The 11022-nt window shown below is 37.5% G+C and overlaps 1 long non-coding RNA gene across 4 annotated transcripts in view; it reads right to left on the reverse strand.

Moving 5' to 3' along the window:
- Positions 1-10078, reverse strand: part of LOC129720791 (uncharacterized) — a 30440-nt gene extending 20362 nt beyond the window's left edge. The window contains exons 1-2 of one of the 4 annotated variants that reach the window (XR_008727283.1): positions 9763-10078; positions 9602-9702 (exon numbers count right to left, since the gene is read on the reverse strand). This is a non-coding gene — a long non-coding RNA (uncharacterized LOC129720791). The remainder of the gene's footprint in view (positions 1-9601; positions 9703-9762) is intronic. The other 3 variants (XR_008727284.1, XR_008727282.1, XR_008727281.1) reach the window with 3 other exon arrangements.
- Between the last annotated feature and the right edge of the window lie 944 nt (positions 10079-11022).

Raw genomic sequence — 11022 nt, forward strand, 5'->3', positions numbered from 1 at the left:
AATTAGACAAAACCATTCATTATGATAACGTCAGTATTATTGAATTTGGTTTTTTAGGATATAGAGTTAATTCTGACTATGACTCATTACGAGAAATTTTTATTGCTTCTTCAACAAGCACGATATGCTTGTGCCTTGTCAAATACATGTTGTTTGCACAAAAAAATACTACAGGCATAATATCGTCAGATATAAACGATATTCTTTCGAATGTTGTTGAATATATTTCAAAAATTTATTTCCAGGGGTGGCTGAAAATAAAAATACGTACAGTCGCTGGGCAAACACATTGATTCTGTCTGCAGACTCTGTATATTTTGTAACAAAAAATCCCCTAATTACAGTGTCCCACGTTACCATTTCATACAACCCTAGGGCTGTATACCTTGTAGTATTTTCATGACTCACATATATGACAGATCTTGATAATTTTGTATACCTGAAGATGCCACTTTCTCTGCTAAATAATTAGATACCGTAGCTTCTGCTGACTAAGGCGACGAATCATCCTTCAAGATATTACTCAAATTTTCGAAACGTTCCGACCTGTTGCAAGAATGCTTTTTGCCTGTTCTCATCTCTGTCATGAAAGTTTTGCAAATTTCGATAGCCTTGGCCTTAGCGGGCAGATTTTTTTAGGGCGAGCTTGCCGCACTTGTTCCTGAGCTGTGTTGGGTAAATTTTTACCAATGAAGACATTAGCTGCCTTACAAATTTCACAACTGCAGGAATCATTAGACGTCGTGGATTGTCTTTTATCGTATTAATATATGTACAACTGCATCAGTTCACTTCCACTATTACACTTGATACGACATGTTGTACAGATCGTTGTAGGATAATATTCTGATCGTGTATCAATATCTTCCAAACATCGTTCACGAATTACTTTCCTCGTTTCGTTAGAAATTGGTCCTAAGTTTTTTGTTTTTAGTAAGACACAGAACACAAACCTTTTGATTATCCATAATTTCTCGCTAAACCGAAGCTAGTGTTCAAACAAAACTATACCGACAGTTTTCCTTCACGTGTTCTGGAAAACTCAAAGCCTACTATGATGAAACCACACCGAAAACAAGCTGTTGACATTCTTGTCAAATGTTTACGACTGCTACGATTTAGAGTTTACTGAAGTACCTGCAACATAATTTGAAATGAACTTTCCAACTTGGGTTTGTTTTATTGTTATACAAATTGGCAATTGGTAGGCAAACCATCTATTCCTATAAAGTTTCATTAAAATTAGAGAGGCTTAGACTAATTACTGGTGAAGTTTGTATGAATTTTCTAACGATATTGGACATTTTGACAAAATGGACATAACTCAAAAATACCACCAATGATTTTTTTGAAAATTTACCCAGAGATGAAGAACACCATAACAAACAAACTGGCATTTACCGTTTTCATGGTACTTTTTTATAATAACGGTCTCAGAAGCACCGTGGGCGAAGGATGAACCACGAGCTGGCGCAACTCTACGGCGAACCCAGTATCCAGAAAATAGCGAAAGCTGGAAGGGTACAACGAGCGGGACATGTTGTAAGAATGCCGGACAACAATCCCGCAAAAATGGTGTTCGTCTCGAATCCGGCCGGTACAAGACGTAAAGGTGCACAACGAGCTAGGTGGTTACATAGATCAAGTGGAGCAAGATCTTGGAAGTGTGGGACTCTCAAGAAACTAAAATACACCCATCACATTTGTACTACAGGCAGCATATTGGGGAATTGTTCCTCAGTTTTCTTCATCCTTGGTCAGAGCCGGATTTATGGGGGGGCCCAGGGGGCCCGGGCCCCGGGCCCCCACATTTTTAGGGCCCCCACAAATCGACAAAAAGATTTTTTCTCTTTAAAAAAGAGATTTAATCAAAAGTTCGATTTACAGTAAGAAAATTCGAACAGACCATTACAATCTGACACTTTCCTTAAGTGTTATTTTTTCGCGAGCGCCAATATCGCAACTACATCCATAAGAGTTCACCTTGGATTCTCTTGGAATGACACACATTAACACACCATTTGAATCGAACCAGCCCGCATTAAACGCCTAGAGTTAAAGTTTGGCCGACTGTCATTAAAAGCGCCAATCGAAGTGTCAAAACTCGTTCCAATCGAACATCAGCAATGTTAAAACTATGATGAAAAAACTGTTGACTGTTTGATTGGAACTTTTCAATGACAGTCGGCCAAACTTTAACTCTAGGGCTTTAGCGCGCATGGGTGGTAAAGCAGATAAAGAAAATAACCCACAAGTTTTTTAATGCATTGCTTTTGCTCACTGGTCCGAATCAGGGATACCAGATGTGCTTTGCAAAATGCAGATTTTCTGAGCTCGTGTGCAAATTTAATTTACCTGCAGATATGTCTAGTTTTTTCCTAGTTTCCATTATTGTCAGAGTCGTCTTATATTTGTGCAGTCTTTCTCAAATTGTGTGCAAATTTTTGCCTGTGGATCGCATTTTTTTCAAATTGCGGTAGTTTTTTTTCAGGTATCAAGAAAAAAGTTTGAAGATGAAACATATTAAAAATAGGTTGCGTGCGACTGTGAAGAATGAAAGGCAGTCAAACTTAGCATTATTAAGTTTCGAGTACGAGTATACTGAAGAAGTTATGTTGATTATTTAATTAATAAGTTTTCTGCAAAAAAACTCGTAAAGCATAGTTTCCAAGCGAAGTGAAAAATTTGACAAGTAAAAAGCTTAAATTTTCGCTTGCGAAATCTGTCGTGAAAACCCGTTTGTGGAACACGCAGGTATTTCACCAGTCTGCAATTTACAGTTTAAGTGAAGCGAAATTCACGAGTTTACACTCCGAGCGAAGTGAAAATTGGCTGCAACTGACAGAATATAAACGCACGCAAGTTTTTGCTTGCTGCTGCTTTTTTCACTAGCGTTTGCATGCGTGAAAAAAGTGAACACAAGAAAAAGATGAGATCCACAACCTTTCGCGATCGCACAACGATTTCGCTTGATCGAATTTGTCTACAGTTCCTAGCGAAGTGAAATTTTTGCAGGTTGCATTTTTCACGAGCGTAAAAAAATGATCATTTTGTATGAGATTTTCACTTCGCTTGGAACTCTAAATAGGACTTAAGAAAAAATTCTAACAAATTTTTGGTAATTTTTCAATAGCAAATAAATGCTTTTAACTCGTACGATAAAAAACAGTTTTGTTTAATTTTGGGGCCCCCACTATAACTGGGCCCCGGGCCCCCACAATCGTAAATCCGGCCCTGTCCTTGGTGCAAACTAAGATTCAATTCACTAAGACTAATTGAAACCGAAAACAGTGGTAGTTATATAGAACAGCGGTTCTCAACCTTTTTTTGTCCGCGTACCCCTTGGCGATATTTTTCATATCGATTGTACGCCTTGGCTTGGAATGTTCCTGCAAAGTAGGAGATAGTAGTGGTAGATCATGTTGTGGTAGTCTAATTCATGTTTCTGATTCATCTATGGTTTGTTTGATTGCTAACAGTCATGTTTTAAGAGCAAGAATGAACACCAAATGAAGCATTATAAAGAAAAATCGCTTTGTCCGCCATTACTGATTTTTTTTCTGCGTACCCCCTGAAGGTTTTCGAGTACCCCCAGGGGTACGCGTACCCCAGGTTGAGAACCGCTGATATAGAACCATCGGGCAATCGAAACACCGACCACTGCACCACATACATAAGACATACGTAACACTGGCGTTTTTTTATGGTACACGTTGCCCCATAGTACTACGTACCTCGTCCTGTCCAACTGCTCGACAAAAGCAAAGCAAAGCCTTGGTGCTACATTCCGATTCGGAACTCGACCTTCTGTTTATTATACACAGACTTCGCAGCCAACTGTTAAGTGTACAGGACAATTGGGGGGCCAGCGCTACGATCCTACTAACACTAACAGTCTCTCCCGAGCCGAGACTCGAACCCACGACAACTGGCTTGTTAGGCCAGCATCGTACCTCGAGACCAGCTGGGAGGCTCCAACTGCTCGTCAAATAATGAACAAAATGAATTTTCTTTTTCTCGGCTTTATTGAGCCCACCTCCCTGACACCGTAATCCCATTACCTATAGTTTGACAGTACCCCCATTATGACGAACCCCTCGATGCCGAGCCCCGAACAACAATGGCCGCAAAGGGAAGACATCTGACGTGCTCTTCACTCCCGTTCAGTATTGCCTAATCTATCGATGTCGCTGTTTATAGCAAAGTGAAGCACAGCAGTGTAACATGCCATTTCATTCCCTCGTATACAAAAATATAGGCTACGAACGTGTCAGGGAGGTGATCGAGCCCCAAAGAAAATCCCCTAAGGAACTGTCAAAAAGTTATTTACAAAATCAATGCAGCATTTTTCGAGTAAAAACGGGACAAAAGCAGGTACACTGCCTTCAAAAACAACTCAAATAGAGATTTTATTCAGAGCGTGGTACCATTCGAGTAGTTCATTTTGTTCCAACTTTTTTGGAAGATTTCTTCCTGAGTGTTACGTATGTCTTATGTATGTGACTGCACAGTAAGGTGTACCAAAAAAACCTAAATTAATCCACCTAGCGGTCAGACCCAGCCTTTCTCATTCATTTTATTTGTAAAAATAGATTTACATGAACCCTTCAATCCAATAAATGTATATTCACTCTTTAGGTTCTAAAATATTGATGTTGTAATCTTTATATATATAAATGTAGTTCAGTCTGTCTGTTTTATCCATATAGGCTCGAAAACTATCGAACTACGCCCCTCCAATACAAATGAAACATAAATTTCTGCACAACTCAAGAACAAACCAAGCAAATGAAACCGAATTTGGCATGTGGATGTTTTAAAGGGTAACAAATATGTCCATAATGGTTCGACGCCCCTCCCTCTTCTGGAAGCACATGTTTCTGCACAAATTTCTGCATATCTCGCGAACTAGTCAACAAAATAAAACCATATTTGGCAGGTGAATGTTTTCAGTGGTTACAAATATGTTCCATAATCGACCTCAGGCAACATTTTGGATTGTAAGAGGGCAACTTCCGGTTTCTGGAAAACGGACAAAAATGGACGATTTCCACCCAATATAATAATATCCGGATAAAGAATGATACACAGGAGCTAAAATGGACCACAGATACCATTGTGAATTCTAATATGGCGACATCCGATTTCGAAAAAACAGCGGCAAACCACCAACTACCACCCAATATGGGTATTTTCGGAATCGTAATGATGCACTGGAGCCACAAATCGACTTCAGACACCAGTGGTTTCTGTGAGTATCTCCGGATCTAGAATGATACACAGCAGCTGAAATCGACCGCAGACCTCATTTTGGATTCTAGGTTGGCGACTTCCGGTTCCTGGGAAACAGACGAAAATGATCGAATTACACCCAATATGGGTATTTCTTCAACCAGAATGACGCTCAGAGGCCTGAAATTATCTTAAATACCATTTTGAAATCAAGATGGCGACTTCCAGTTTGTGAAAAACAGCCTTAAATAACCAAATACCATCCAATATGAGTATCTCTGGTACCAGAATGATGCAATGAGCTAACAATTGACCTCAGGCACCATTTTGAATCGCTAAATGGCATCTTCTTGGAAACAGTCGAAAATGACCAAATTATACTCAATATGGATATTTTCGTAATCGAGATGATGCATAGAAACCAAACATTGACCCTGGACACCATTTTGAATTTAAAGACGGCCTCTTTTAGTTTGTGGAAAACAACCAAAATAACTAAAGAATTCTCGATAGAAGTATTTCCTGTGTCAGATTGATGCCAGAAAATTTGCTGAATATGACCGAATACCATATGAATACATTCAGAATTAAGGTGATGTACAGAAGCCAAAAGTCGAGGATGTTGTCATTTCGATAAAACCAATTATTTCAAACGATTTGTTATTTGACTTTGATCATATCCTATGGCCGATTCGTCGTGCATTTTCAGACTTTAAACTCATCGCAACGAATCAATGAATTTGGAACGTTCAAATAGTACGATACCACATTTGAATTATGTTGAGGCCACATTTATCAATCAAAGCAGGTATAGTTTTAAATATTCTTCGAATTTCTCTTCTTTTCATAACTTTTGAGCCACATATCAAATTGTTATGAAGTTTGTTATTTGTAAGTTTGAGAGATGACTCGTTCGTATGACACTAGTTATGTTCAAATAAGTCATGTAATCTTTGAGATAATAGACTTTCGTTGTTTTATTAACAATTTAATACATAACGGTTGCTTAGGTTCGATCATAATCAAATGAAATGGGAACGTATGGGGCAGCCAAAATTTGAAACCACGTGCTTAATCATAATTCATCAGTTAACCCTTAACTAGCCCGCTCATCTGATATCAATATTGATCAAATCGGTTGTGTAGTTTCTGAGATAATGAAGTTTCGTAATTTTCACATTTCGGTACATTACAGACGAAGTTACAGCCCGATTACAGTAAAATTCTATAGAGTGTTATTAGGCAGCTAGACTTATTGATTAACACTAATTTTGCGAAAATCGGGTCAGCCATCTCTGAGAAAAGTGTGTGAGTTCAAGTAGTCTTCGGAATATGTTCCTTTTCATAGCTGGATTTCACATTTTTAAACATAACAGGCAAAGTAATAGTCTGATTGCAAAACAAATCAATAGGGTCTTATGGGGCAACTAGACCTTCCATTTGACACTGATTTTATGAAAATCGGTTCAGCCATCTCTGAGAAACATGAGTGAGATTAAGTAGTCTTCAAAATACGTTTCTTGTCATAACTTTTAAACCACAAGTTTAATCTTAATGAAATTTAAAAGTTAAGGGTTTTTTAGGAAGCTCGTTCATTTGAAACCAATTTTGTTCAAATTGGTTGTGTAGTTTTCGAGATAATGATGTTTCATGATTTTTACATTTTGATGCATAACCTCTAAACTAAAAATCCGATTACAATGAAATTTAATAGGGTCTTATGGGACATCGAGACCTTTCATTTGCAATTAATTTCTTGAAAATCGGTCCAGCTATCTCTGAGAAACACACACACACACACACACACATACTGAGTCGAGTGATATATGCCATTCGGCACTTTGGAGCTCTTTTATACTTTCGGTTTTGCAAGTGATTGCTATAGAAAGGTAAAAAATCGATGTTGAAAAAGTCAAGGTGCTCAGCCCTAAATTTAAAGAAAATGATATTTATAGCATTTTTGTAGAACATTTCGACTTTCTAAAAAATTGTTTTTAGGTTGCCTAAACGTGATTTTTGAAAAAAATTCTTTTTCAAGCTTCAAACTCATTCTTCTGCACTTTTTTCAATTCTGTTCGATTCCTAAATTTTTCTATATATTTTTTTTATTTTTGTGGGGTTATTTTTGAATATTTTGCAATGTTCAGTTCAGTATTAAATTCAGTTTTTTGAATCTCAGAGCCCATTAAACACAACAAAAAAAAAATTTTTTTAATAATTTTTTGATAAAACCACAAATAAAAAAAATTTTGATCAAGAACTGAAACTTTCATTGAAAAGCGGGATTTACGACGAAAATTTACATGCCAAAAGATACTTGATATTTTATCGGGGAACTGAGATATTAGCATTTTTATATGTGATGAAAAACTATGCATTTTAACAAATATGTTAAATAACTGTTTTATTTTGGAAGATAAAAAATAGCAAGGTTCAGAAAACAAATGCATTTTTTTATGGCTGATAACTTAGTAGTAGGTTTAAAAATTCGGAAAAATCTGCGAAAAAAGTTAAAACCAAAAGTGTGATTTTTAGTGCCTTCTAATAAAAAACTCAATGTTACTCGTTATATGTAAGAGATAGAAACATGATGTCTTCTGTAAAGTTCCTTGTTTTGAGATAACCTAAAACTTTGTCGAAGACACCTTGCGTCTATCTTATTCTGATTAAAAAGTATTTTTTTTATCTCACTCATAGGTAGATTGATCACCCATCTTTCTACATTAAAAGATGCATTGTTGAATATCCTGAAACTTCGCCGAACATACGTTATGGCTATAATCAACATTTGAATCACTATTTAGGAAATTATACGCACAAACAGCGAAATAAAATACCGTGCACTGAAGATATTAAGCTTTAGTGGCATTTTTGGCAAAAGCCATAGTTTTCCATCACATATAAAAACGCCAATATCTCAGCTCCCCGATAAGATATCAAAGATCTTTTTTCATGTAAATTTTCTTCCTGAATCCCGCTTTGCAGTAAAAATTTCAGTTCTTGATAAAAAAAAATTTCTATTAGTTCTAGGTTCTAGGTTTTATCTGAAAATTATGAGAAAAAATCACTGTTTTGTGATGTTCAATGGGCTCTATGAGTCAATTAATTAATTGCGATGCTGAACCAAACCATGCAAATTATTCAAAAATAACCCCACAAAAATAAAAAATATATGGAAAAATTTAGGAATCGAACAGATTTGAAAAAAGTGCAGAAGAGTGGTTTTGTAGCTTGAAAAAGTCATTTTTTCATAAATCACGTTTGGGCAACCTGAAAACGATTTTTTAGAAAGTCGAAATGCTCTACAAAAATGCTATAAATAACATTATCTTTCAATTTGGGCTGAGTACCTTGACTTTTTCAATATCGATTTTTTTTAGGACAGCCTACTGCACAGTGGTCCAATAAGGCAAAAAGTGGAACCTAATTCCATAGCGCCTTTTACCTTCATCCTAGCTTAAAAGTGTCTTCGGAACAATTGTTTGTTAGTATTTTGGATATATGAAAACCTACTGTAACATATGCTCGCCGTATTCTAATATGGGTAGATTGGGACAAATGGAACCTTAAAGAGTTTAAAGTACTTCAGCTCAACTTCAAGGAAAAGTATTGACATCATGATTCCACTTGCCCTTTTTCAATACGTTCTTGAAGTTATCGAAATAATGAGCTAAAATTTGATATAACTTTGTAAGGAAAAGTCCTGGAAATATATAAAAAAAAGTGTTTTGTGTGCTCCGAACAATACTTTCGTGTAAAATGCAACTAACAAAAGTTAAGTACAAAAAACTAGCTTTTAAGTAAGTTCCATGTAATATACTTTATAACTTTGTACCGAAATAAGATATGGTTTTCATTTGTTCAACAAAGTTTCATATTTTTGAAACTTCTACAACTTTGCTGAACAAACTGTTTATCTATCTTTTAACACAAAAAAGTTATTTTTTTATTTTTAGTATAGTAAACATTTCATACTTTTCGACAATTTGCGATTATGCGGGTCAAAACAAATCTTTTGAAGACACTCTTAAGCTAGGATGAAGGTAAAAGGCGCCATGGAATCAAGTTCCACTTTTGCCTTATTGGACCACTGTGCACTGGGATTCAGTTTATATGGGAAGTCGAAAAGGATCGAGGACTTGATCGAATAAAGGAAAATATTCATTCATAGAACTATTAGAACACAACTCATGAAGTTTTGACTACTACAAATCGACGGTATGAAAGTTTAATTTTACAATTCCCCTTCCGAAAATCAACACATGGTGTGCCTCGATTACACGAAATATTTTCAAACTCTACTACCATCATACCACGGCTCAACAACAATAATTAAACTTGTTGAATTCTTAACACCAGTTGAACTTACGGCAATGTCCTATCGTACGCACAAGTAAACTTTCACTTTTCCGGTTCACTAGTAGGATCCCAACGTTTGGTTCAATTCCACACGCCAAACAAGCCCTGATTCTGCAAACACCAAAACAATTAACTATCGAAAACAATCACCGAATCAAAGTTACACTTTACCCAGTAAGACCCAGAGCGGCCTTCTAGTAGCGTTTTCCCGTCGTCTGTCATCCGTGGCCGTCGTAGACTGCCGTGGATGATCTGCAGGGAAGGATAACAATGTATGATTCTCTGTCGTCGGAACAACACAATTCGATTAATATTTCAGCTAAACTAAACGATCCAAGCATCTGTGCCAGCTGTCCGACGGAGGACACTTTCTCCGCCCTGTACAGCTACTGCCCTTCCGGAACAAAAGCTTATGTATGTGACAAGAGCTTGTGCGCGGTCATTTGGTTTGGGGGTAAGAAAAACAAGCAGCAACACGTGGTTGCTGTTCACGTAGACAGTAGCGCCAGTCGGGGTTGCTGTGGACGGTTCGAAAGCTTTTTTTTTTAAATATGCAATGGAATGTGCGAACGGCACCATTGCTCCCACTATCAGCCCCCACCAACAGGTTTTGCTTCCTGTTTCCGATTCACTCCCCCCCGTTCCACGAATGAACACCGTTTTCCGATTGGCGCTCGGTGTCCCACGAGGGGCGTGTTTATCAAGTCCAATTCAATTAAGTGTGTGTGAATAATATGACGCTCCGTTATTATGCTCTTGCCCTTCGTTCGTTCGTTCGTTTGTTCGATCTAAACTGGCATTCGCTTTAGTAGTGACTTGCCTCAGCCTTGACGGTACGGTATAGCTGCATAAGGGGCCACCCTTAAACTACGGGAAGTTTTCGATCGACCATGTAAATTTCATGATAAATTTTTATTGAAAAAGATTGACACACTATCTACTCATTTAGATTATTATTATTTTAACCATCACTCTCCCTCCTAAATGACCACGTGATTCAGGAACGACCCCCAATGAAGTCATCTTCTTCAAACCTCTTCAGCACGATGAATGATACTACACCTTGTTTGCCAAACATCCTCCCCTCCACCTGCGGCAACCCTATTATCATCCATATGGACACGTCGTTACACTCGTTATAATTGTTTTATAAGCTTCATCCAGCGTCGACTTCACCATCCTGCCAGTCTGCCTACCATCCATTGTCTGCGTTGTAATAGAATTTAAACAAGGTTATTGATTTTCCCGGGGGAATTGTTCCCGTCGTTCCGCGGCTGTTGTAGTTCCACATCCAGTGTGTGTGCTAGCTCTAGCAAGGACTTACGAACTTACCGGCAGCCAGGACCAGGTAGCGTACGAAGATGAGACAAAGCTACTAGAGCGGATTAAATAAATGATACAAAATGATTATCACGATGGCAAACCAGGCGG

This window comes from Wyeomyia smithii, chromosome 2 (assembly GCF_029784165.1).
Source record: "Wyeomyia smithii strain HCP4-BCI-WySm-NY-G18 chromosome 2, ASM2978416v1, whole genome shotgun sequence".
Taxonomy (NCBI): domain Eukaryota; kingdom Metazoa; phylum Arthropoda; class Insecta; order Diptera; family Culicidae; genus Wyeomyia; species Wyeomyia smithii.